This window comes from Symphalangus syndactylus, chromosome 11 (genome assembly GCF_028878055.3).
Source record: "Symphalangus syndactylus isolate Jambi chromosome 11, NHGRI_mSymSyn1-v2.1_pri, whole genome shotgun sequence".
Lineage (NCBI taxonomy): Eukaryota > Metazoa > Chordata > Mammalia > Primates > Hylobatidae > Symphalangus > Symphalangus syndactylus.
The window spans coordinates 123731821-123757044 of NC_072433.2; the positions used below are offsets into that span (position 1 = coordinate 123731821).

Consider the following 25224-nt stretch of genomic DNA (forward strand, 5'->3'; position numbering starts at 1 on the left):
AAGGAAAGCGATCATGGCAAGCGACACTAATTACAATACTTTGTTTCCAAGTGTTTATTTTTACTCATATTTAGGGCAAGCAATCCTGGTTTCTCATTTAACATAGAGGTTTGAATTTCATTAACAAATAACTTCATTTATTTTTTTTCAGTGACTTGATTCAAACATGAGGATTAAGTTTGTAATAGCACAGGTGGTGCCAAGGATAAGATAATTACACAAGAGGCACCAGAACCACTGAATGTGGAGAGCTCTCATAAATGACAAGTTGCCTTTGGGTTGGGCTCTGTTGGGAACATTAGTTCTGCAGTGTTCCAAGCAGATGACGGATGTGAGGGAAGGGATCTTAAACCACATATTCAAATGGCCCTGTGGGGAGCTGACACCACACTGCTGTCTAGTATCCAATTCTCCTTGCATGGCTCTGTCACCCATGTTGGAGCGCAGTGCACGATCTCGCCTCACTGCAACATCCCACTTTGGGCTCAAGCGATTTTCCTGTCCCAGCCTCATAAGTAGCTGGGACGACAGGTGCCTGCCACCATGGCCTGCTAAGTTTTGTATTTTTAGTAGACATAGGGTTTTACCATATTAGTCAGACTGGTCTCGAACTCCTGACTTCAGGTGATCCACCTGCCTCGGCCTCCCAAAGTGCTGGGATTACAGACATGAGCCACTGTGCCCAGCCACTCTACTTTATTAGATTTAAAAAGTTTGCTCTCAGCTGGGTACACTGGCTCATGCCTGTAATCCCAGCAGTTTGGGAGGCCAAGGCGGGAGGATCACAAGGTCAAGAAATCAAGACCATCCTGGTCAAAATGGTGAAACCCCATCTCTCCTAAAGATACAAAAAATTAGCTGGGTGTAGTGGTGCACACCTGTAGTCCTAGCTACTTGGGAAGCTGAGGCAGGCAGAACTGCCTGAACCTGGGAGGCAGAGGTTGCAGGGAGTCAAGATGGCGCCACTGCACTCCAGCCCGGCGACAGAGTGAGACTCCGTCTCAAAAAAAAAAAAAAAAAAAAAAAAAAGTTTTACTCAGCCTGGCGTGGTGGCTCATGCCTGTAATCTCAGCACTTTGGGAGGCTGAGGTGGGTGGATCACCTGAAGTCAGGAGTTCGAGACCAGCCTGGGCAACATGATGAAACCCCGTCTCTACTGAAAATACAAAATTAGCTGAGTCGCGAGTCACATGCCTATAATCCCAGCTACTCGGGAGGTTGAGGCAGGAGAATTGCTTGAACCCGGGAGGTGGAGGTTGCAGTGAGCCGAGACTGAACCATAGCACTCCAGCCTGGGTGACAAGAGCAAAACTCTGTCTCAAAAAAAAAAAAAAAAAAAAAAAAAAGGTTGACTGTCTCAGGCTCTTGCTGGAGTAAGCCAGTGTCCCAAGTCCTTGTAGTTCTCTACATTAGAGTCAGAGTCTTAGTGAGAGTTGCAACATCCCCTAAGTGCAGACCCCAAGCTGGCTTGTAGGAACAGTGAGATAACATCCCCCAGCCAGCCAGATCTGAGAGAGCCCTGCTGTGTGTGTCCTTTGCAGTGCTTGGCTCTTAGTAGCTGCCACCCTTTGCCAGAACTATCAAGAGGCACCTCAACAGGCTGCAACACTAGCATTCAAGACATTTGTTCACTGATTGTTTCATCATTCATTTATTCACCTGTTCTTCACTTGACACACATTTCAGGAACACCTCTAAAGCCCCAGGCATTCATCTGGGCTCTGGGAAGAGAGTGGTGGCCCTGGAAGCCACAGTAACCCCACACAAGCTATCACCTCAGTTGTCAGCTATTATGGATAGCTGACTCCTCAAAGTCATCTGTCTGTGGTTTTTTGGGAGGGAATGATAATGACAAGAGCAGCAGTAGAGGTAGCAGCTCATTTACTGAGGGCTTATGGGCCATACGTGGAAAATATTTTGCATGTATGTTGTGATTCAATTCTCAAAGCAATCCTTGGGAGTAGATGCTATTAATATCTCTACTATACAGATAAGGAAAGTGAGGCTAAAGAGGATATATAATTTATCCAAGGCATGTGGGATGTAGGTAGAGGGGCTGGTGTAGCCTCTCCAGGGCTCCAACTTGACCACCATACTACAGTGTCTTTCATTTTATTTTATTTTTTATTTATTTTTTGAGACAGGGTCTTGCTCTTTTGCCCAGGCTGAAGTGCAGTGGTGCAATCTCTGTTCACTGCAGCCTCTGGCCTTGGGTTCAAGCGATTCTCATGCCTCATCCTCCAGAGTAGCTGGGCTTACAGGTGTGCGTTACCACACACAGCTAATTTTTGTATTTTCTGGAGAGATGAGGTTTCACCATGTTGGCCAGGCTAGTCAACTCCTGACCTCAAGTGATCTATGGGCCTCAGCCTCCCAAACTGCTGGAATTGCAGGCATGAGCCACCGTGCCCGACCCTTTCATTTTAAATGTGATAGACTCGGAGAATGTGAGTGACTTTCACAGGGTCACTTTGCAGGTTGGTGACGGGCATGGGATTTCACTCCAGTCTGCCTCTTGTTCTTGCCCTCATAGCATGCAAGATCTCACATTCACTGCTGCTGAATGACTCTCTCCACTTCCTCTGTCAGAATGTGTTGGAAGTGAGCAGCTTTGCTGAAGAGAGCCAACTGTTATATAATAGAATCATCTTCCACGTCTTAACTGGACCATTAGGTTTTAACCATTAAGTAGTTGGGAAATCATCAAGTTCAAGTGCGTTTTGTAATCAGCAAGCTCAAAACCTTGGAGGAAACTCTCACCCATTTTGCCCTAATCCCAGATTTTAGCACAGGACTTTGAGTTTTTAGAAATACTTCTAGGTTGAGAAACAAGGGTGATTTTCCATTTAGAGCCCTCTGTAGCACACACCTCTTTGTATCTGTCCCACGAGAATACAGGATTTTACATGGCTTAGAGAAATACTGTGGTGGTGAAAATATGCATAAAAAAGTGAGACATTCTACTTTTGAAATGTTACCAAAGTGAAATCTCTCATGGATAGGCAGATGACAGTTTAGTACTTGCAGGTCTTTCGATTCTGAGAACTGTCAGAAGTGAATCTAAGTGCTGGTGACTAGGCTCCAGAGAAACACATGTAACTCTATTCTTATCACCCCCCATCTTCAGACATTAAAATTTCCTTGTGTGTAAAACATAATGACAAATGAAAGGAAGGCTGCCAGTTCAAAACCAATCTCTTCGCGCTTTTGCATTGAGAGGAAAAAATCCCTTAAATTTGAATTCCACGTGGATGCTCTTATTTAATATACCGTTTCAAAACCTGTATGTGATCAAGCCAGAATATTATCAGGCTCTGTGTTCCTGTGTGTATTCCCTTGGTCCGTGCTCCAGCTCAAGTGTTTCTCCACACTGGGATAGGCAGCATATTGTGTATTCTTAGAGCAGAAAAGGTAGAAACAGATGCTTAGTACAAACACTGGTGAGAAAAGCAGCTTATTGTACTGTGGAACCACCCTCCGTCTGTCTTCTGTGGGAGATGGAGATCAGCCTCTTCCTGGATCTCTTCTTTTTATTCTGGGTGCTGGGAGGAGAGAGTGTAAAGGAGGCTATTGTAGAGGGAGCCCTCCTAACCATGATTATGTAAACAATAGCTGCTTAGTCCATTTGTTGTTTGTTTTGTGCAAGGCAATGTGCTAAGCACTTATATACATGGATTCTGTCTTTAATTTGTTATAAGACTCCTGGACAGTTAACCATGATTATCCCTACTTTACAAATTATGAGGTTTCAGTGCAGAGAGCCTAAGACACTTTTTCAACTTGAGCAAGTAGGAGATCCAGAATTTGAATCCAAAACGACTTTTTGTTACTTTTCACACTTCAGTCATAGGAATTTCAGTGTGGATTTCTGTATTGGTTATGTATTGCAAAGTAAGAAATTACTCTGGACAGGCACGGTGGCTCGCACATGTAATCCCAGCAGTTGGGGAGGCTGCGGTGGGTGGATTGCTTGAGGCCAGGAGTTCAAGACCAGCCTGGCCAACATGGCGAAACCCCATCTGTACTAAAAATACAAAAATTAGCCAGGCCTGGTGATGCATACCTGAAGTCCCAGCTACTCAGGAGGCTGAGGCACGAGAATTGCTTGAACTCGGGTGGGCAGAGGTTGCAGTGAACCGAGATAGTGCCTGGGGGACAGTGAGACTCTGTCTCAAACAAGTTACTCCAAAATTTAGTGGCTAAAAACAATGTAAAACAAGAAACATTTCTGTTGTCCCTTCTCTTTTCCTCCCTCCCTCTTTCTCTTAATTTGTTTGAATCAGGATTCAAATAAAGTCGATGCATTTTTAATCTATGGATTTTCTCTCCTTTTGTTTTTTCCTTAAAAAATTTTTTTTAATGCAACATATTTAAGGGACCAGGGTGTTCTCTAGAGCAGGGGTCCCTGAACTCTAGGCCACAAACCAATAGCGGAACCGTGGCCTGTTATGAACTGGGTGGCATGGCAGGGAATGAGTGGTGGGCAAGCAAATGAAGCTGCATCTGTGCTTAGAGCCGCTCTCCGTCACTCTCATTACTGCCTCAGCTCCGCCTCCTGTCAGATCAGCAACAGCGTTAGTCTCATAGGAGTGCAAACCCTACTGTGAGGTGTGCATGCAAGGGATCTAGGCTGCGTGCTCCTTATGAGAATCTCATGCCTGATGATCTGTCACTGCCTCCCATCACCTACAGGATGGGATTGTCTAGTTCTAGGAAAACAAGCTCAGTGCTCCCACTGATTGTACATTATGGCGAGTTGTATAACTATTTCATTAGATATTACAACATAATAATAATAGAAATAAAGTGCACAATAAATGTCATGTGCTTGAATCGTCCCCAAACCACCCCCACTCCTGTGAGTCTGTGGAAAAATTGTCTTCCAGAAAACCAGTCCCTGGTGCCAAAAAAATTTGGAAACCTCTGCTCTAGGCATTTCTGTAATCTATACTTTGATGATTGCATCTCTGTGGTGTCTTTTAAGGTACTCTTCTGTCTCCTGAGTTTGCTGTGAAAGGGTAGATAACTCAGGAGACTCAGTCAACTTTGTGTTTAATGTTTTCGTAAGAATACTTCCGAAGCAGTGGTGCAATCATCCAAGAGGACACGCAGGCCTGATCGCCAAAGCCAGTTCTCTTCAGGCCCAGCACGTCCTGACCTCCTCACTCCTCTGCCCACTATCTGTTCACCCACTCCCATTTTCATTGATTGATTCTGTTATTCTCCACTCAGTTTTCTGGGTGATCAGCCCAGGAAGCCTTAGCCTGCTTCCAGATAGTTATCTTCAGAGTTAGCGGTAGCGGCGGTCGTTGGCCAGTGTGTCTCGGGTCAAATTATTTTGGGCATTACCGGAAAGTACTGGAAAGTTCTAAACCAAAGCCTGTGGTAAGTTCCACCCAGACTGGCTTGTGAGGGTTATTTTTGTTTAAACTGCATCCCTGGAGAGGAGCCAGACTTCCCACTGCCTGACAGCAGTGGTGTCCATAGGAGTATGAAGAGCTGGGACCCTTTCTAATCACTCACACCAAATATTGGGGTTTTCTGAAATGGACTGAGAAATAACAGTATATTTTTATGATGGCTTTGCACATTTTCCTTTCTAGCGGTAGCTGCTTAGTTTGCTGAAAAGTGCATATTTTGAACAGGGCCTAGAAGAGTTAACAGCTCCTAGAGAGAGGTGCTCTGTAATACTTTTTCTTCTTCAAAAAATGGTTTATGTCCAGGTGCAATGGTTCATGCCTATAATCCCAGCACTTTGGGAGGCCAAGGTGGGAGGATTGCTTAAGCCCAGAAATGTGAGACCAGCCTGGGCAACGTAGTGAGACACTGTCTGTATATTATAAAATTTTTAAAAAAATGGTTTATAGGTCCATATGTCCCTGATAAAATAGACAACTGAATTGTAATCCTGGAACTTAAACAGTTGGTGACGACACCTCAGATATTTATTACTTAGATTTCACTTGCCAGTCAGCTTGTATAATAATACCAAGGGTTTTGATTCTTCCTGGAATTGAAGGAAATTCATATTAAAATAACTACCCAAGTCCAAACGTTTTTAGAACTGCATTTTTGATGGTGGATTTTTATGTCCTTTCTGAACTTTCTGTCTCCAGTATAATTTAAAGAAATTATACTTAAACTTTGTCTCACTTAGAAGATAATATAGAGCAGTGGTGTTTTTTTAATTAAAAAAAAGGTTAAAATAACAGTTTTCTATCCTTGCTTTACTTCTTAAACATTTAAGAGGAAAAAAAACTTTAACAAGGATATTTATTTTCATTTTCTGCTAAATTACTTTCAGAACTTGAATCTACTAATCCCAGATATAATATTCTTGGATTCATATTCCAAATTTTGCTGTCTCAAATCCATCTCTGGAAGTGGGTGGGCTATAAATTATAAATAAATTCCAAATTTTGTGGGATAAATTACCCTGAAGACCAACGTGTAAATTACATATTAATCTTTCTTTTTCTCCCTAGCTCAGTTTTAAGAATAATGTTTTAGCCAACATATCTGCATTACTCTTGGCTCAACATGAGAAATCCGTTTTTGGTTTGCCTAACAGAAGATCATGTTGCTTTGCTTCTCTACACAGTATGAAAACCCAAAGAAAAGAAAAACAGAGGTAGTTTTTTGCTGTAATGAATGCTCTAAATCTAGCTCTTAATTATGATTTTTTTAGGAAAATTTTGAAAAGTCTACAAGTTAAATTTTTTTCTATCCCGTACATTTTCCATCCTAAGGCATTGAAAAATCATACTGTGAAATACTTAGTGTATCTAGAAACATCAGGAAAGAATGCTTCCCTCCTATGGAAATTTTTGCCTTCTGAAACTTTTTAAGCATTCAGTCTTTTTGTATAATACTTTGAAAAATATTTCTGAAATAGATCATACACTCTTTTCCTAAAAACATCAAAGTATGACCATAAAGGGAAGAGGCAGGTAAATTTCTTGTAAGAGGCCAGAGAGTAAATATTTGAGAATTTTCAGGCTATTAAGATCTCTGTCGCAACTGCTTGCTTCTGCCATGGTAGCCTGAAAGCAGCCATAGATAGTATGCAAATAGATGATCAGAGCAGCGTTCCAATAAAACTTTACAAAACAGACAGTGGGCCAGATGGGCCAGGGGCCACAGTATGCTACCCCTGGGCAATGACCTATATGCCCTGGAGTACTGTAAAGAACATGGGTGTTGGGGGTCAACTGATGGTTCCAGCTCTCTTTTTCATCACTTACTGGCTGTGTGGCTTTGGGCAAACTACTGAAAATGTCTCAGCCTCACTTTCCAAGTCTGTGTAATGTGTGTTTTCACAGTGCTTTGCAGGTTGTTGATTATTGAAAATAGCCATAATGCATGAAATTACCAGACACATCTCACTTTATGGAGCCTGAGACTATTGGCAATATGCATTTGTTTCTCATTTTGATCCTAAAATGGTCTAAGAAAGGTTTCTGAGAATATATAGAGTTTAAGATAGAAACAAGAAAACTAATTAAACAGGAAAAGGGGATAGATGTGCTCAGAGAGGAAGTGTGGATCTCATAAGGGCTTTCACAGTCATTTAAAATGAGAGGACACGTGTGGTGGCTCATGCCTGTTACCCCAGCACTTTGGGAGGCCGAGGCAGGTGGGTTGCTTGAGCTCAGGAGTTTGAGACCAGCCTCGGTAAATTGGCAAAAGCTTGTCTCTACAAAAATTGCAGAAATTAGCCAGGTGTGGTGGTGCACACTTGTAGTCCCAGCTGCTTGGGAGACTGACGAGTAAGGATCACTTGAGCCAGCATGGTGGAGGCTGCCGTGATCATGCTACTGCACTCCAGCCTGGGCAACAGAGCCAGAACCTGTCTTGTAAAGACAAGGAAAAACAGAGAGAAGGGAAGAAAGAAAGAAGGGAAGGAGGAAAGGAAAATTGGGCCCAGGAATGATCTTTGCGATGCCTGGCAATCAAGAGAAGAAGGGAAATGAGCTTCACATTTCCTGCAAGCTCTAGGGTGACAAGAGCCAAGAGAAATTGTTACTGTAGTGATGTTCCACTGAGGATTGTAAAGTACTACATTACTGAGTATGGTTTTTTTTTTCCTTTTTCTTTTTCTTTTTTGCTACTTTTTTGCTATTCTTGATTTACGCTGATGGAAAGCCATGGACCCAAGGATGCTTCCCAGTTTTCTTTCGGAGTAAATGCTTAGATTCTATTTCCTTTGACATTACTGTGTCTGTTCCTCTTGATTTTAGGCGTCTTTTTCAGATGAGTTGCCGTAAATGCAGTCTGCTGTGGATAAGTGAGGTACAGCAGGACACACTGCAAGTACTAGGAATCCTTAAGTACAGTGGGACCCCAGAACACCCCATCTTTCTTTCTCCCCTCCTTAAAAAGTTTTTTTTTTCCCTCGCCTCATCATTTATTCAGCACTCACAACAGTGCCAGAAACTTGGCTAGACATTGGAAATAAAGGTTATGCCTTCTCATATCTCCTGTACCTTATTTCTTTCTTATAGTACTTGTGATGCTTAGCAGTTTTTTGATAACTTTTTATGATGCCAACCTTCAAAAACCCACCCCTGGTGGAGAGAATAATTATTACATCAGTTAGATGTCACTTAGCATGACATTTGTTGGGGACAAAAAAATCTTGGTCCGCCGGGCGCGGTGGCTCACGCTTGTAATCCCAGCACTTTGGGAGGCCGAGGCGGGCGGATCACGAGGTCAGGAGATCGAGACCATGGTGAAACCCCGTCTCTACTAAAACTACAAAAAAATTAGCCGGGCATGGTGGTGGGCGCCTGTAGTCCCAGCTACTCGGAGAGGCTGAGGCAGGAGAATGGCGTGAACCCGGGAGGTGGAGCTTGCAGTGAGCCGAGATCGGGCCACCGCGCTCCAGCCTGGGTGACAGAGCAAGACTCTGTCTCAAAAAAAAAAAAAAAAATCTTAGCCGTTTTGCCATATTAAAAGTCATCACTGCCAAGACGTAAACGAAAATGTGTTCGAATTAACCACACCAATGTTCACAAAATAAACATTTTTGATTTCCCAACAGAATCCTAGGTTTAACTATCACTATCATGTTTCATGAAATCAAAGTGATGTGTGTAAAATGACACAAAAAACCTTCCCTTCCAAGGAGAGTAAAAACCACGCTTTGGAGGGTAGATACAATTACCCCGGGGTTGTCTTTTCCCACTCCTCACAATCCCACCAGTGCACGTGCAAGCTAATGTCCTGCCTTTAGCTATAGCAAATAATGTTAATTATTCTTGGTGTTAAATAATGATTATGTAAAGCACTGGACTAGACGTTCGTTGGCAAAGTTTTTCTGCAAAGAATCAGATAGTAAATATTTTTGCTCTTAACAGCCAGATGGTCTCTGCGGCAACCATTCAAGCATTGTTGAATACATTGTTGAGTGTTACATGAGACTATTGTAATATAAAAGTAGCCTGAGACAACACATAAATAATTGGGTGTGGCTGTGTCCTAATAAAACTTTATTTACAAAGAACAGGAAGTGGCTTGGATTTGGTATCTGGCCTGGCAGCTGTGGTTTACTACTCCTTGGACGGTAGCCCAGAGACCCTTGAAATGAAGTTCATTTTAATAGCACCCTTTTTCATCATGAGAAATATATTCTGTTTTTCTCAGAAAATGGGTTATGTTAGGTCTGGTCAAGTTAAATAAGTGTTGAGAGTCCCTGTTGTGTGCATGGTTAATTTCAATTCTTTGAAGAAACTTCCCCCATGATACTTCATGGCTGAAAGAAGAGGAAAGAGTTTGAGTGGAACAGTGTGCTTTGCTGAGCTTTGGAAGTATCACCATATGGGGAAGCAGGTCAATAAGACAACTAAGTGCTGTTTAAATAATGAAGATACTGAAGCACTAATTGGAGTATGGAACCATATAATGATAATAATTGCTATTATTTATCAGTTATTTATCATGTGTCATGTACAGCTAAGCACTTACATACCATCCCATTTTATCCTTATAAGGACTCTAAGGGTGGGTTGAAAAATGGCAGAAGAATGGCAGTGTTTAATGGTTCAGCCTGGTGCAGTGATTAACCACATTTTACAGATTAAGAAATTAAGAACCTCAACCACGTTCATGCTAGCTGGTACGTAGTAAGGCTAGAACTTAGTCCAAAATCTCTTTTTCTGTTGAGCTCAGCTTAGATAGTAGCTTGGAGAATCAAAAAGATCTGTCTCATTTGGGAAATGCACCATGTAGAACATATTGTTTCTAAAGGAGATTTGTCCCATGAGTAAAATAGATGACGGACAGCCACTGCCTAGTGGGACAATTAAAAAGGTCAGTTCAAGGTTGGAGGAGATGCTTCTTTCAGGTGATTTTCCTTTTTCTTTTTTTTTTTTTCTGAGGTGGAGTCTCACTCTGTCATCCAGGCTGGAGTGCAGTGGTACATTGTCGGCTCACTGCGACCTCTACCTCCCGAGTTCAAGCAATTCTCGTGCCTCAGCCTCCCAAGTAGCTGGGATTACAGGCATGCGCCACTGTGCCCGGCTAATTTGTATTTTTAGTAGATACTGGGTTTTACCATGTCAGGCTGGTCTCCAACTCCTGACCTAAGGTGATCTGCCCACCTCGACCTCCCAAACTGCTGGGATTATAGGCGTGAGCCACCACTCCTGGCCTTTCAGCCAATTTTCTATCACCGAAGGGAAATCATTTTGCTGAAATATGTGTAAAGGAGGTTGAACTCAGAAGAGATTCTCATCCCCTCAGTTAAGGTACTCAGACTATTTTCCAGCCAATCAAGAGGGTGCTGCTTCACAGAGTTCATTTAAGCTGAAGTGGCTGCTGTTGACTGTCATTTGCATCATCTTTATACATTTACTGTTAATGTCACTGTCCATTTCCCCTTCCTTTCTACTTGTCTTCAAATTGATGCTTATGAAGTACACAGAAGAAGACCAAAGGGTCGTTTTGCTATTTACACCTCCAAATGGATGGCGTGATCACTGAAATGCAAACCCAGCCCTGACACTGTCCTGTTTGGCAATGTGCTGGTGTCTCACCTGCAAATAGCTACACTTCCTGCTGTGGCCCACCCAGGCCTCTGGGATCTGATACCTTCTCCCTTGTCACCTGTGGCCATGTCTTCCCCAACCCGGGCTTCTCTACTCTGCTGCTCGTGTTCTGGATCCTGACTCTGAGCCTTTGCTTGTGTGGCTCCTCTCCCCCTTGTCCATCATCATGTCAGTTATGTAAGCGTAGGTTCCAAAGTGACAATGAGGGTGGTTAAGATGGCAGGAGGAGAAAAAGCAAGCTGGATTCATGGATTGCCTGTGTCATGTCCTCTACAGAGCCTCCTTTCTACCTGCTCTTACCCAGGCACCACAGTTGAGTTATTTTTCGGACCATCAGCAACACACCCAATCATTGTACATGGAATACTTCGGGGATGCTTTTTTCTATATTGATTTTACTTTGTTAAACCGAGCCCCAGAGGAGCGGAAACTTTGGCTAATACATCTTGGTCTTAGCTTGTAATATCTGTGCTACAACTTACTAAGATGGTGACGCTGGCAAATTCCTTAATCTTTCTAATTCTTACTTTCATCAGCAAAGATGGGAAAGGATAGTAACACCACTCTGGGTTGTTGAGAGGATTCAATAACATAATGTTTATAAAGCGTAGTAGCTGATAACAAAAAAGTAAATTTTAACCTGTGTCATCATTGTCATCATCTTTATAAGCCTTTGCAATTATTATATTTACTGCCTTCTAGTACAAGGAAGGGGATGAGTGGCTGGCTGGCTAGATGGATAGAAAGATGGAACAGGTAAGTATAAAGAAGGGGATGGGTGGCTGGCTGGCTAGATGGATGGAAGGGGTGGAAGAGGATGGAAGAGGTAAGTGCAAGGAAGGGGATGGGTAGCTGGCTGGCTAGATGGATAGAAGGATGGAAGAGAGGAAGGATGGAACGGAAGAAGAGGGAAGAACAACAATGGAAACACATAGTACTGTTGGGTGAAGTGAACTTTTAAGGTGCCGATTCTCAGCGATGGAATCTTGAATTGATACCTCCTTGGGTGGCATGGAGCCTGTACATTTGTAGGTCTTGGGAAACAACTTTTAAAGTAATCATAGTTGTATGTAATCATAGTTACAAGAATAGTTATTTTAGGCACATAACCCAAAGGTTTTCTTGCAAGGAATCTATGAACCTTAAGAGTGAGGGCTTCTGTTAACAGTAAGGGCTTCCCTGCAGTGGACATGGATCATGGGACCGAGCCAGCCTGCGATTGCTTGGGTTGAACAGGGAGCGACACCTCTGAGCCCAGTCTATCAAGCCTGCTCTTTGACCTGCAGTGAGACCACCCACACAGACATCAGTGCAGTAGATCCCTGGCGTCAGGGTTTTAACATTTGGTTACTCTCAGAGAACTCTCGATTTATGTAAGACTTGGAAAAAGCATTTGAGTTTCTGTGGTTTACAATTATATTTCCCAACTTGGCCCATGAATCCAGCTTGGTTTTTCTCCTCTTAGCATCCTAACCACCCTCATTGTCACTTTGGAATCTACACTTACATAATTGACATGTTGAGAAGCTGTGCTAAAACCACACCGAAATCACATTTTAATAACATGGGAACCATCTTTTCCCAGTAAATTGTTGAGAAGCTAATTCTTGTCAGCCTAAAAACTTGAATATACATTTGAATAAATCAGCGGTGCTGCACTGCGGCAGCCGACTGAAAATCCCCAAGGAAGATTATATTTTTAGTTGAGCTACTTGTCACTGCACTGTGTTTTTAATATTGCAAGTCCTTTCTTGTCTTCATTTTTGAAGAATCTATTCCATACCTTGTCATTCAGAAAAACATAAACGGGACTTCTCAATTAGCAGTAAAGTTCCTCAGTTTAACTTTTAAGCTTAAACTGCTGTTATAGTTCGGTCACTGACTCGTCATCAAAAAGATACTTGAGCTGATATTATGCAATAATTCATAACCAAAAACAGGAGAAAAAGGTCTCTGGTTGTCTCAGAAGTACAAGTTATGCATAAGGTGACAAATTACACAGCTTTGGGGAATGGGTCTTAGTGGAATGCCCCAGGCTAATAGAAAAGCAGTACCTCGATTTCCCACCTCAGATCTGAAAACTCCTGAGAGACTGACAGGGCGGATCCCCAGCTTGGCTGAGGAATCAGATGGGAATCCTTGAACACTGCAGTCTGGCTGTCACCCCCAGGATTCTAATTTAATTGTTATGCGTTGTGGATGGATGGATGGATGGATGGATGAATGGCTGGAGAGAAGGAAGACTTGGAAAAAATGTTTGAGTTTCTGTGGTTTACAATTTTATTTCCCAACTTGGCCCATGAATCCAGCTTGGTTTTTCTCCTCTTACCATGCTAAGGAGGGAGGGAGGGAGGGAGGGAGGAAAAGCGGGAAGGAAGCAGGTAGAAAGGGAACAAGGAAGGGAGGACTGGAGGAAGGAAAGAAGGGATCATTCTGGAGTGTACACTGGGCATTTGCTTTTAAAGCAAATCCAAGAGATTATTAAGTTTGCATCAATGAATACACTGTTACCCCTCAATTAACACTACAATTCATATATCAGAATAGCACTTTGTTACGTTTCTGAGATAGGGCTGGCTCTGTCACCCAGACTGGATTGCAGTGGCATGATCACAGCTCACCATGGCCTCAGCCTCCTGGGTTCAAGTGATACTTCCACTCAGCCTCCTGAGTAGTTGGGACTACAGGCATGCACCATCATGCCTGGCTAATTTTTATTTTTGTAGAGATGAGGTCTCCTTATGTTGTCCAGGCTGGTCTCAAACTTCTGGAATCAAGTGATCCTCCTGCCTCTGCCTCCCAAAATACTGGGATTACGGGCATGAGCCATGTCCAGCTGCCTTGTTTTTTTCTTTGAAGAGAATTGTAGACTTTCTGTAGGAAAAATGTTAAATATGCGTGTGCAGAAATAAAGATTTCAAATATTTTTGCAAGATATTTTTTCTAATACCACTTTTTTCTACATTTTCCATAATTTAGTGAAGATAGTAAATTAACAAAATAAAGTGGAAAAGACTGAATATTTTAAGAAAAACCAAGTTTAAAAATTTTGAACCTAATATTTGTTAAAATAGCTAAAAATCAGGTGCTGAGAATAAATTCAACTTGACATGGTAAAATTCTAATAGGCTGAAATAATGTTCTGATCTAGAACTATGTGGCTTTGTGTAGCTCATCAACTGTCTAAAAAAAGAGCAACCTATTTTTATGGAACTCACTGTATCGTATAAGCTGTATCCTGTCTTGGTATGGTGGGAGTATATATGATTTAGGGGAAAGGGTCTGGAGAGACCTTAAGTCTGCTTTAGGGAGAGGGTGAGGAACCCCACTGAAGGCTACTTAACGCATTTTGAGAATGTCAGTAAAGATTTCTCAGAGCCCAGTGATTTTTTTTTTCGATTGAGACATAATTTACATACAATAAAATTCCTTTTTTCTTTTTTTTGAGTCAGTCTTGCTCTGTCGCCCACACTGAAGTGTGATGGTGTGATCTTGGCTCACGGCAACCTCTGCCTCCTGGGTTCTGATTATCCTGCCTCAGCCTACTGAGTAGCTGGGATTAGAGGTGCGCCCCACCACACCAGGCTAATTTTTGTATTTTTAGTAGACACAGGGTTTCACCATGTTGGTTAAGCTGGTCTCAAACTCCTGACCTCTAGATCCGCCTGCGTCTGTAATCCCAAAGTGCTGGGATTACAGGCGTGAGCCCCTGTGCCCAGCCAAAATTCATTATTTTAAGCTGTACAATTGAGTGATTTTTACTACGTTCACAAAGTTACATTACCATTACCACTTTTGAATTGCAGAACAATTTCATCACCCCAAAAAGAAATCCCGTAACAATTAGCAGTTATTTTCCATCGCTACTTCCTCCAGCCCCAAGGCAATCACCAGTCTGCTTTCTATCTCTTTCTCTTTCCCTATTCTGGACATTTCATATGAGTGGAATGAGACAATACTTGGTCTTTTGTGACTGGCTTTCACTTAGCATAATGTTCTAGAGGTTCACTTATGTTACTGCAAAAATCAGTGCTTCATTTCTTTTTATGGATGAAAAAAATTCTGTTATGTGGATGTGCCATATTTGTTTATCTGGTTGTCAGTTGGTGGATATTTCTGTTGCTCTTACTTTTTGGCTACTGTAAATGATGCTGCTATGAACATTATTGTGATTATTATACCTTATTTGTAAACATCATGGGTGGGGGGTTGCAGTAAACATGTTGGAAAGTAGGGTTGGAGCTCCGTTGAAATTGGGGGCTTCAGCACTTCCCCCAAGCTCAACAGCAAGCCCCTTTCTGAGCCCTTCTTGAAGGAGAGTTCCCTGGGACATGCCTGTTATTGGTACAGTTGCTCAGGAAGCGTTTTTCCTGGGGAGAAACTTACAAGTCCATGATCAGAGCCAACAAGAGACAAGGTGTTACACGACTCATTTTTGGTTTAAGAAGTGACAGGCTGCATCTAAGTTGGGTTCAATTATTTTGTTAAAGCGTTTTGCTTATTTGACCTCTCCTGACCTCGGAAATAATTCTAACCAATCAATGCTGGCTTCCATTGGCCCTGGTGCCTGGTTGCTTTACAGCTGGTGACAGGGGGACCACACCACTACCACATGTGAATTAATCCTCAACTCCAGAGCCAAGTGCCATTCTCCAGCAAGGTTGTATTTCTTCATTAGCTATTCCCAGGGCCCAGAAAGTCCCAGAGGATGTCAGAGTACATTAATTTTTATCATAACATGGAATCTTTCAGGTCTGAATGGTAGCACACAGCTGTCAGGGGCTTCTGAACTCTATTACAGCCGCATATATCTCTAGGCAAAACAGAGGAAAGAGTCGTCATTGGCAAGGGAAATGTACAAAATGCATGAGATATTTTATTCTTTGAGTGACTTGACCATGTGCTTAAGCACATTCCCCAAACAATTTTTTTCTTATTGTTCATGTAAGTTCACCTCTGCCACCACCTATTAAAGCCCCCTCCCTGCATTAAAACTGTATAAAGTGTATTTAAATAAACTCTCTTTGCATGATGTGAATGAAATCATCATCTGGTACTTAAAACTACTCTATAAATTTTCTAAAAAATTAATGTTCCCTTCTCATGATTTTTGTGCAGAATTTATGCACCCATGATACTGCAGAAGTTGATAAATAACGGCTTGTAATGCTGCTTCAATATTGCTTTATGCCTACAAAATATAATGTTAATTTGTAGCAATGCTAATGTGTTTTCAGTAAGGCTTGTTATTTGTTTATTGCCTTTATTTTCCACGCTTATCAAGTGAGTAAAATGCTTTGAGGGATGCATTTTATGTATTCAGGAGGCCCAGGTATTATTTTAATAGAAGCACTGTTGACAAATACCAGTATCCCCCCTGTGCCATGCCCTGGATGAGGCACTGCTTGGCGTGGGGGCTCCCCAGATTCTCCCACAAGGAAAGCATAGTGAAAGGCAAAGTTTTCAGTTGTAAGAGTAAATGTGTTCTGCCTAGGTGTTGTCAAGTAGTTTACTGCCAGCTCTAGCCCTTCACTCAAGTTTCCTGGATACTTTTGACTTCTCAGCCATGGATGTGTTTGAAGGCTGCATGGACCTTCACTTAATTACTCACACTGCAGGTCAGCCTAATTCATGAGCTCTGTGGACCACAGAGCAGAGTTTCCCAAAGTTCACCAAGACAAATATTGTATTATCTTAACATATATTCATTTTTTAAAACTGAGAATCAGAAGAGAAACTCTACTTAGCAGAAGTCTTTTGCAAAGGGCGAGGCGAGGCTAGGCTAAGAAGTATAGATGAGTTAGTTTCTAGTGCAATTTTATAAACACAGATGGTCCTTAAATTAAGCAAATGGTACCTAAATGGCTGTGTTGTGGATAATGTTAACAGAGGGAGGGACTCGAGGGGTTTTTTAAAAAGTACTGATTGTATGCAGTGTTTTAAACAGATAACTGTGATCTTAGTGTGATCAAAGATGCAGGGAGATTTCACCAGTGGTATCTTACTATTTTTCAGGGATTTTGTAATTCAACAAAATTCTGTTGTATGCCAAGCATAATCCTAGGTGTGAGAGCACAGGGTGACTTCAGATACCACCTCTGTCCTTCAGGGGTTTTGGGCCCATTATTATGACTTAATCCATTTTGGGCTTGAGAAGCTGAGGGTCACAGAAAGAACCAATTCCCTCTTTAAATAATGCCACCCCGACCCTCCTCATCTGCCAGCTCTTTCCCTTCTTGTATTTGTATGAATAATAGTCACTTTCTCTTGTGGAGTTTGCTAAATTCTACTTTGGCCTGTCAAATTCCTTTCATATCACAACTGAATTTCTTTAGGACGAGACTGTGATTCATTTGTCAGATGAACAAATGGAAATTTGCCAAGAGAGACTTGGGTTAATTTACATCTTTTCCATCCAAGGGCGCTATGTTTAAGTGAGGCTAGTAGGTCATGAGTGTAGTTGAAGTTACTTTTTCTTACTTTCCCCACCAGCCCCCACCCTTATTGCACTTACAGTTGATTGTCCATTTTATTAAATGTCCCCAGGAAGCCAGAACATAGGGCAATAAAGTGCTGAATGCAAAGGGCAGGAGAAAAATTGAAACAACCAGAACTGCAACACCAAGGAAACAGACCTGCATGTTAGATATCATGCCCATTGCACTAAGTGCCATTGGGGCCCAATTATCAAATGGATGCATTTTCCTTAGAAAACCATCTTGGAGAGCATGTGGATGTACTTCTATTTTACATTTTCCCCCCATTTAGAATCAATGAGATGGAGATTTTGCTGCTGGGACTGCTGATGATGGGATGGGAAAATATAATCAAGGTAATGGACATGAGGCAAAAATTTAAGGAAATGACAAAAACAAGAGTATTTCTATTTTCTGTTAAGTGTATCTACTGATGTTCTGGAATTCACTATAAGAAGTTGCAAATGGTGCATGAAATGAAAAATTCCTGGTGGTCTCCAGGGGATGCAGCCAGTGCTGTGCTCCACTCTGGGTAATTCTTTTGGATTATTTTCTCTATTCCAACTGAAATAAAAAAAAATTAATTAAATGTGGCTAGATTATCTTGACAGCAGAATCCACTCCTAGTTAATTATTATTTTAATACTTGATGGTGTCTGTCAAATTCTCGACATGTGAAGGTCCTTTCAAATTTAGAGGCAAAGCTGATGGTCATTGGCCACCCAAGCTGATACTGATTTTGTGTGTTGGTAATTCTTGTTTTATTTGCTCTCTTTCCTTCAATATTTATTCAGGACATTCTCTACCAGAGATATTGAGTAAGGGCAACAGAAACAATACATAAGTATCTTATAAATGTGGAAGACAATGTATATGTGTTTTTTATCTCTCAATTATTGGTGGGTACCATATCCCCAAGGTAGAATGAGCATTTGAGGAAAAAGGAAATATCCCCTTTTAGGCACCATCTCTGTCAAGGCTGATGCTGGGCTTTTTATATATTTTCTCTAATTCTTGTGGCTGTCAGACAAGGTGGGCTTTATCATTCCCTTGTACAGGGGACACAGCTGTGGCTCAGAGGGGTTTATTTGCTTTCCTGAGGGCCACACACATAATGAGAGGCAGACACAGGCGACAAAGTGTGAGGTTTCCCTGTCATGCCATCTTATCTGTCGTATACCTCTCTGACATGCTAGAATTGCACTAAACAAAACAATTCTGTTATGAACATATGCAAAAGATATTCTTTGACTGCAGATCATGTTTCTTATTCTGTCAATAGAATGGCTAATATTTTCTGAGGGTGTTTCACGTGAAAGTAAATTGCTCATGTTTGCCCATTCTTTCTAAAAGATGCCCTTCATATTGTGTATCTTGCAGTGTCACTTTCTCAAACTTAAGCCACTTACATCATCATTTTTGCAAAATCACTGCATCACTTTACTATTATTTAATGTTTATTGCTGCCATTTTAAGAAATCCTTTACAGGAGTGGTTTTGAAATTGATTTTGAGAGGACGATGATATTTCCGTTACGTTACAGCATATAAATATATATACATGTATATATTTTTGAGACGGAGTTTTGCTCTGTCGCCAGGCTGGAGTGCAGTGGCGCGATCTCAGCTCACTGTAACCTCCGCCTCCGGGGTTCAAGCGATTCCCCTGCCTTAGCCTGCTAAGTAGCTGGGACTACAGGCATGTGCCATGACACTCAGCTAATTTTTTGTATTTTAGTAGAGACAGTTTCACCATGTTGGCGAGGATGATCTCGACCTCCTGCCCTCGTGATCCACCTGCCTTGGCCTCCCAAAGTGCTGGGATATAAATTTTTTTTTTTTTTTTTTTTTTTTTTTTTGAGACGGAGTTCACTCTTGTTACCCAGGCTGGAGTGCACTGGCACGATCTCACCTCACCGCAACCTCCGCCTCCTGGGTTCAAGTGATTCTCCTGCCTCAGCCTCCCGAGTAGCTGGGATTACAGTCGTGTGCCACCACGCCTGGTAAGTTTTTGTATTTTTAGTAGAAACGAGGTTTCACTATGTCGGCTAAGCTGGTCTCAAACTCGTGACCTCAAGTGATCCACCCGCCTCAGCCTCCCAAAGTGCTGGGATTACAGGCGTCAGCCATTGCACCCGGCCGGATATAAATAATTTCTGTAAACTCCTTGAATGCTACCTAAGATCATCTTGTTTTGCTAGTGGCACACACTGCATTTTGGGCAGCTGTGGCCTTTGTGGATTGCTGAAGTAGGTTTGACCTTACCTGGACTGAGGCAGCTGTTGAAGGGAATTGCTGTGCTCACTGTATGCTGCCATCCATGATTTCATGAAACCAGCTCTAGCTATTTAAGCAGGGGTCAAACTAAGAATTCTATAGTATTTTTTTTTCCTTTTCTGGGCGAAAAGACAGCTGAACACCAGCAAAGACTAAGTAGTTTCTTAGAAGACTGTGGGTCCTTAGGCCCTTTCTATTGAATTTCAGAGTATTTCCAAATAGTATGAATTCTTGCAGCTTAGTTGAGAAATGCCCCAGATGGTGTGACATTCTGCTTCCAGGAGGGATTGGAAAGTATTTCCTTTTACATAACATTCCACTCAGCTCATTCGTTTGCTGTGGCTGAAATTGAATCCCCCCAAGCCACAATTATCTTAACATTCAGACGAGTGTTTATTTAACCTGCAAAATCTTGCTTCACTTTTGGGGAGCATGTTAACAATTTCACTTACAAATCTTCTGTGTAACTCAACCCCATGGTGGTGGCTACTGCTGCTCCTAGATTTTTAAAGTACCTTTCTCCTCTCAGGTTTGAAATGATAAGTCTCATTCTTGGGTTCCTTGAGTCCTAATGGGCTGGTCTTGTCTCCACAGCATAAATGACTCTTTCTTGATCAACTAGAACCACATCAACTTTTTCCCTCCGGCTTCAGTAATATATTGTGAAACATGGCTATTCAATGTCCAACTGCCATAAGGAAATAGACCAACTGCCATAAGGAAAATAGCATTGATTCAGATGTATCCATCGAGATATGTACAAAGTTTTACTTCTTAGCACATTTGACTCTGGGCAAACACGCACTTCCTATGGACATTGATTACTGTCTACTATAGAGATCACATTTGCACATACAGATTATGGCACATGGTAGAAAGTGTTAAGTGATGTAGGAATGGACATATCCCAAGCAGAACTGGAAGCTGAGTCCCCTGGCCCTGCTCAAGTTGGTATGACTGGTATATGGTGCCTTAATGGGTACTTAAAGTCCAGGTGAGAGTGGCAGGAGGTAGCCAAATGCCTAGGTAGATAGAAGCGGGTCCTTGGTGAAACCCCACTTCCAAGTTGAAGACAGTTTGAAGACTGAAAGCTAAGCCACAAGTTAAATCCTTGGACCAGATTGAGAACTTGTCTTCTTGTTTGATGCACTCTTCTGATTGATCCCCACCTTTCACCTATTTTACATATGCCTGCCCTTCCCTAACTAGTTTCCTACACTGTCGTGCCCACCTTTGAGTGTTGCCTTTAAATTTTTGTGCATGCTCACGAAGTAATTTGCATATACTCTCCATTCTGAGCTAATATAAGGCCCCAGACCTGGCCACGCAGGGCAACTTTACTACCTTGAGGTAGGGGAACCACCCCCACCATGTTCCCTCTCCACTGAGAGTTTTCCTTTTAGTTAATAAATTCTACTCCACTCACTCTCCATTGTCTGTATGCCTAATTCTTCCTGGTCCTGAGACAAGTACTTGGACCTAGCTGAGCTAAGGAGCAGAAAGAGTGTATCACAGGCGACTTGGGTAACAGCTCGATCTCCTGTCCTTTGTAGCTATCCACTGTTAAGAAGTTGAAGGAACTTGTGTCATTTAGCTGTGCCTGTCGTCTTGACCTTGTAAAAGGTCTTGGGCAAGCATGCAAGAACTTTTGAAGAGGGAGATATGGCTGATTGGCAGATGAAGAGCAAGGGAATAATTCCTGGAGAAAGGAAGAGTCTCCTGAGTCACCTTTGGGAGGTAGGAAGGGTTTGACATATAGGCTGGTCATCTGGGACTGAGTGAGGGATTCTGTGAGCCTCATCTCAGTGGACCACTCAAGGAAGGCGGGTAAGCACTGGGTATAAGTGTGTAAGCAGGGAACAGAAAGTACTGTGATTTAAAATATGTTAATTTTTCTACTGTACAGATGAGAGCCAGTTTGGAGATAGGCTGAACCTCAAGCATCTTACCTCCCCCTGATTTCTTAATGCCACATTATAAGGCTGCTGCTTGTAGCTCTTGAAGTCACTCCAAAAACAGATGAGTGAGACCCTGTTGCTAGAGTCCCACTGGGTGTAGATTATTCACAGATATATACACAGTGGCTCATTCCAGGTAGGATGTGATCAGTGCTTTTAGAAATACAGAAAGTCCTATTGGTTTAAAAAAAAATTTTAATGAATTGAGTTTTAAAGCTAGCACTGTACAATAAAAGGGCGAATTTCACTATGAATTATGACAAACAGTCATATAGCCACCATCATCACCATCAAGATATAGAACAGTGCCATCACCCCCCCAAATGTCCTCTGTGCCTTACTGTAGTCATACCTGCTCCTGACACCTAGCCCCTGGGAACAGTTGATCTTTTTCCTGTCCCTAGTTGTTTGTCTTTTCTGGAATGTTACGTAAACAGAAGTATTCTGCATGTCGCTTTTGGAGTTTGGATTTGTTCACGTAGCAAAATGCATGCACTATTTGTCTGTTGCTGCTAAATTACCCCCAAGACTTAGCGACTTAAAAGAGCAAACATGTACTGTCTCACTCTATTAGTTTTCCATTGCTGTTGTAATAAATTGCCACAAACTTATGTGCTTAAAACCCAAAGCTATTATCTGACAGTTCTGTAGGTTAAAGGTTTGTCATGGGTCTCATTGGGCTAAAATTAAGGTGTCGGTGTGGCTCTGCTGCTTTCTACAGACTCCAAGGAGAATATTTTTCCTTGCCTTTTCCAGCTTCTAAAGGTCACTCACATCATCTTCAAAACCAGCACTGTTGCATCTCTGACCTTAGCCCTGCAGTCCCATCTCCCTCTAGCCACAATCGGGAAAGGATCTCAAGACTGTTGTGATGACACTGTGCTTACCTAGATTATCCAGCGTGACCTCCCTATCTCAAGGTGAAAGAGTTTACATGTTTTTCTCCTGCACATGCCATGTTGAAACATAATCCCTAGTGTTGGTGGTGGGTGTGCTGGGAGGTATTTGGATCATGGGGGTGGAACCCTCATGCATGATTTATGGCCATCCCCTTGGTGATAAGTGAGTTCACATGATATCTGGCACCTTCCTCCCTCTCTTGCTCTTGCCCTCACCATGTTAGCTGCCTACTCCCCTTTTGCCTTCCGCCATGAATGTAAGCCTCCTGAGGCCTCACCAGAAGCCAAGCACATGCTTCTTGTACATCCTGCAGAATCTGAGCCAATTAAATCTCTTTTCATTATTAATTATCCAGCCTCAGTTACTTCTTCATTGCAATGCAAGAACAGCTTAACACACAAGGTGTTTCCCTTGACCATGGTCTGCAGCATGTCTTTTACTATTTAAGGTAGTATGTTCAGTGGCTGTGGGGGTTAGGATGTGGACTTCTTTGGGGGACTATTGTTTTTCTCACTTACTATTTTTGTGACTCAGGAATTTAGGGACAGTTTGGCTGGTTCTTTCTGGCTCAGGGTCTTTCTTAGGCTGCAGTCAAGATGTCAGCTGGGAGCTGGGCATGGTGGCTCACTCCTATTATCACAGCACTTTGGGAGGTCGAGGTGAGTGGACCATTTGAGGTCAGGAGTTTGAGAGCAACCTGGCCAACATGGTGAAACGCCATACTAAAAGTACAAAAATTAGTTGGGCATGGTGGCACATGCATGCAATCCCAGTTACTTGGGAGGCTGAGGTAGAAGAATAGCTTCAAAACAAGAGGCGGAGGTTGTGGTGAGCTGAGATCACACCACTGCACTCCAGCCTGGGTGAAAGAGCAAGGCCCCATCTCGGGAAAAAAAAAAAAAAAAAAAAGTTAGCTGGGGCCAAGGTCATCTCAAGGCTTGACTATGAAAGCACCTAACATCATGCGTGGCTGTTGGCAGAGGTCAGTTCCTCATGAGCATTAAACTGAAAGCTATAATTCCTGACTGTTGACCAGAGGCCAACCTCAGTTCCCTGCCGTGTGGGCCTCTCCATGGGGCAGTTGATAACACAGCAGTTAGCTTCCATTGGATTGAGTAAGCAAGAGAGCAAGAACAGGAGTGATACAGAAGCCAGCGTCTTTTTGTAAACTAATCTCAGAAGAATTGCCCATCATTTTTTCTATATTCTGTTGGTTAGAAGCAAATTGCTAGGTCTAACCCACCCTCGAGGTGAGGGGATTACACAAAAGTATGAATACCAGGAAGCAGGGAGCATTGGGAGTCATTGTGACCCTGCCTAGGACAGTGCGTTTGAGATCCATATTATTCTATCCATTAGTAGTAGTTTGCTTCTTTTTAATGTTGAGTAATATGCCATCGTGTGTTTACATATTGCTAATGGATTTTAAAGAGGGCTAATGAAGGTGTTGATTAGAAGGAAAATTTCTTCAGTGAAATAATATTTGAGCAAAACCTTGAAGAACAATTAGGAGTTTGACAGAGGGAATGGCACGAATAAAGACCCAGACCTAATCAAGTGAGGGGTATATTCATCCATGGGGCAGTGGATGACTCAGCCTGCCTGGAGCTTAAGGAGAGAGGGGTGTAGTTGTGGCTGTTGCTCAGAAGGACCTGAATGTCAGGATGCGTTTGTGTTTAATTTAGCAGACATTTAGGAACCATTAAAAGTTTTTGAGAATGGGTAGCTAAGATTAGAATAGTATTTTAGTAAGTTTAACTAGGCTTTTACCAGTATTCATAAAAAGTCAAGTAGGAGAATGTAGAGGCGAGAAGACCAGGTGTGGGCTATTGCAGTGATTACACCTAAAAGGAACAGAGCTAGAAACATGGAGTGACATGGAGTTGTTGTCTTACGTTGGTGATCCTAGCAGCTGAGCCTGGGATGGGGATTCTTGTTCATGTGATCTATTAGGGGACTGTTCCCAGAAGAGAGCGGAGAGGGAAGCAGGCTTTGGTTTCTACTGGAAATCTGTTTCAGCCTGAGTCTGTGGGGAGCTCTGGAGAAGGAATTGTATCACCGAGTTGTCCTCCTTGTCAACAGAGCATGTGTGTGGGGGTGATGACTTCCCAGATATGAGGGTGCCCTCCAGCAATGGACAGTTACCTGGAGGAGTTCATGCTCCAGAGGTAGTGCCTACCTCTGTGGAGATGTAAGGGATGGGACGGTATATTAGGGGTTCCTAATGAGCCTACTGATACTGACTGGCCAGTCACGGAGACTAAAGGAGAAGATGGGATAGCACATTGTTTTCCTAAGTATTTGTAATCAGGTGACTCGTTTGCAAATATCAGCCATTACAGAAATAAAGGGTATCAGGAAGGGGAGGAGATGTGAGGAGAGAAGATGAAGAGTTTAGATTTAGGCATGTTGACCCTGAATTTGTGGGAAGTTATCCAGGAAAATAAGACTGACAGGTGGGAATGAGATTCTGGAACTTGGAAAGAATACAGTGGCTAGAGGTAAGGGTTTGAAGTCTTCATGGAGGTTTTGTTTGGAGTCATGGGTTGGGAAGAAAGTGCTGCAG

At 42.4% G+C, this 25224-nt stretch overlaps 1 protein-coding gene across 8 annotated transcripts in view; it reads left to right on the top strand.

Moving 5' to 3' along the window:
• The window catches only part of WWOX (WW domain containing oxidoreductase), a 1124776-nt gene that overhangs the window by 293340 nt on the left and 806212 nt on the right, over positions 1-25224 (top strand). The gene's annotated exons all lie outside the window — the stretch shown is intronic.